The sequence below is a fragment of the Pipistrellus kuhlii genome, unplaced genomic scaffold, assembly GCF_014108245.1.
Source record: "Pipistrellus kuhlii isolate mPipKuh1 unplaced genomic scaffold, mPipKuh1.p scaffold_m20_p_2, whole genome shotgun sequence".
NCBI lineage: Eukaryota > Metazoa > Chordata > Mammalia > Chiroptera > Vespertilionidae > Pipistrellus > Pipistrellus kuhlii.
In genome coordinates, this window is record NW_023425515.1 from 69,601,273 (window position 1) to 69,604,617 (window position 3,345).

Consider the following 3,345-nt stretch of genomic DNA (forward strand, 5'->3'; position numbering starts at 1 on the left):
TAGTTGCCAAGTTCAATGGACTCCTAGGATAAGGAGTTCACAGTCCAAACTATCCTGGACAGGGCATGTAGTGGACAAGCATATAAAATAGGTTGATGATAGGAATTTCCAGCTCCTTTCTTCAGCAACCTCTTTTTAGGGTTTCTGTCCAATCATCTTATGCAACCTATTTCTAAAGCTTTATATAATAAATTTGCTTTATTAAATTAATTAATACTGACTGCAACTGACCTACTTTAGATCAAAAGACATATACAGACTGAAGGTAAAGGGATGGGAAAATATATTTAATATAAATGGAAACAAACAACAACAAAAAGCTTCGGTAGCAACATTTATACCAGACAAAATAGACTTTGAAACAAAGGCTAAAATAAGAAACAAAGAAGAACATTTTATAATAATAAAGGGTCAATCCAACAAGAGGATATACAACCTTTGTAAACATTTATGCACCCAACATAGGAGCACCTATATATATAAAGCAGATACTGACAGACATAAAGGAGAGATCAACAGTAATACAGTCATAGTCAGGAACTTTAACACCCCATTGTAACCAATAGGTAGATCTTCCAGACAAAAAATCAACAAGGAAACAGTGGCCTACAGGACACATTAGATCCAGTAGATTTAATTGATATTATAAGCTTTTCATCTCAAAGCAGTAGAATATACATTCTTTTCAAGTGCACATGGAACCAGCATTATTTACAATAGACAAAATATGGAAACAACCTAAGTGCTCATCAAAAGACAATTGGATAAAGAAGATGTGGTACATATATACAATGTAATATTACTCAGCCATAAAAAAGAATAAAATTTTACCATTTGTGACAACATGGATGGACCTAGAGGGTATTGGTGCTAAGTGAAATGTCAAAAAGAGAAAGGTAAATACCATATGATTTCATTTCTATGTGGAGTCTAAAGGAAATAAACAAACAACAAAACAGAAAGACTCATAGGTACCGAGAACAAACTGATGTTTTCCAGATGTGAGGGGTGATTGGAGGCTGGTTGAAAAAGGTAAGGGGTTTAAGAAGTAAAAGTCTGTAGTTACAAATAGCCACAAGGATATGAACTACAGCATATGGAAAATGGACAACAATATTGTAGTAACTGTGAATGTTGCCGTATGGGTACTAGACTTTGAAAATTATGTAAATGTCTAACCACAATGCTGTACACCTGAAACTTATGTGAAATAATGTTGAATGTCAATAGTAATTGAAAAATAAAAATAAAATGAAATTGCTAAACGAACAGGGAAAATAAACTTATTAATTAATTTGAACTAAGAGAATTGCTGCTCCGAAACCGGTTTGGCTCAATGGATAGAGCATCGGCTTGGGGACTGAAGGGACCCGGGTTCGATTCCGGTCAAGGGCATGTACCTTGGTTGCAGACACATCCCCAGTAGGGAGTGTGTAAGAGGCAGCTGATCGATGACTCTCTCTCATCGATGTTTCTAGCTCTCTATCTCTCTCCCTTCCTCTCTGTACAAAATCAATAACAAAATATATATATTTAAAAAAAAAAGAGAGAGAGAGAGAGAGAATTGCTGGGGGTGGAGCTGAATTCAAAAAAGTTTACTGAGAGTGGGCAGGGCTGAGTATAAAGAAATAAATCCTATATAATAAAACCCTAATATGCTAAGTGTCTGACTGTACTACCAGTTGCTATAATGTGCACTGATCATCAGAAGGCAGACACTCCGACCAGTAGATTAGCTTGCTGCTGGGGTCCAGCTGATCAGGACTGGGTGAGATGGGCATGACATGCCCTGGAGCCCACCCATAGTCCTCCCTGGCCCCAATTGTGCACAAGTGAGGTCTCTCCATCAAGAGCCACATTGTCCGAAGCTTCGTGGGAAACCGGCGGCCACGTTCCTGCTGCAGGTTTTGGGGTTTGAGATCGAGGCTGTGAACTCTGTCCAGTTCTCAACCCACACAGGCTACGCACTCTGGAAGAGGGTCGGATGCTGAACGCAGACGAGCTCCAGGAGATGTGCGAAGGTCTGAAACTGAGCGGTGTGAATAAATATGACTACATGCTCATGGGTACACGCGGGACAAGTCCTTCCTGGCCCTGGCGGTGGACATCATGCGGGAGCTGAAGCAGCCGAACTCCCGCTGGTGTATGTGCGTGTGCGACCTGGTGATGGGTGACAAGTGGGAAGGCGAAGGCTCCACGTACTTTCCAGAGGACCTCCTTTCTCTTTACAAAGAAAAGGGAAAAGGTTGTGCCGGTTGCAGACATTATAACTCCAACAAGCTCGAGGCTGAGTTGCTGACTGGCAGAAAGATCTCAGCCAGGGAGAAGCCTTAGCGGTGATGGACGTACTGCCCTCGATGGGCCCCGACACCGTGGTCATCACCAGCTCTGACCTCCCTTCCCCGCAGGGCGGTGACTACCTGATTGTGCTGGGGAGCCAGAGGATCCGCACCCAAGGTGGGTGCCGTCTTTGTGGGCACCGGGGACATGTTTGCAGCCATGCTCCTGGTGTGGACACACAGGCACCCCAATACTCTCAAGGTGGCCTGTGAGAAGACCCTGTCAGTCATGCACCACATTCTGCAGCAGACCATCAAGTGTGCGAAAGCCCAGGCTGGAGAAGGGTGGAAGCCCAGCCCGGCCCAATTGGAGCTGAGGATGGTCCAGCAAAAGGGACATCGAGAACCCGGGATTGTCACCCAGGCAACAGTGCTGTGGGGGCGTGTGCTATAGAGCAGCCTATTGGTGTCTCCATCATCATCCCTGTGAAAAAATGTAATACGGTATCTGCTTACAGCTGTGACCAAAATGATACAGTTTTTTTTTTCTTTTGTGAGTGTCCAGCATCCACTGGTCTTAACTGTGAAAATGTGCCAGTCATGCTTTTTAAAAATAATAAAGTGATTGCAACACACACACCCCCCAAAGTCAATGGGTTGCGTTTATAAGGAAACTGTTTAAAAAGACTTTCTGATCATTAAAACTGACCAATGGAATATACTGCTTGTATTCGCTCATTCTAGGCTGCTTGATGATTTGATATGATAGAACATCTAACTTACTAACATTTAAATTATGCATGCATAATTCTAAAATATAACCACAAGGGCTTTTTTAAGATGGCAGTAGAATAGGTGGATCATACACTCACCTGATCCCAGGACCAAACAGCAAATACAACTAAATTAAAGAACAATTATACTGAAAAGCCATCTAAAGCTTAGTGGAAAAGGAGTCCTATGACGGAGGCTTTGCAGAAGAACCCCCATGAAGCGTGGTAGAAAGGATGAAGATGTGGAAAGGGCTGGCCCTACTCCCATGGGCTGTGGCTGAGGTCCTGGAGGG

General features: G+C 42.9%; 1 pseudogene; it reads left to right on the plus strand.

The window, feature by feature from the left end:
* The first annotated feature begins 1,141 nt into the window (after positions 1 to 1,141).
* Positions 1,142 to 2,733, plus strand: LOC118722969 (annotated as a pseudogene).
* The last annotated feature ends 612 nt before the right edge of the window (positions 2,734 to 3,345 follow it).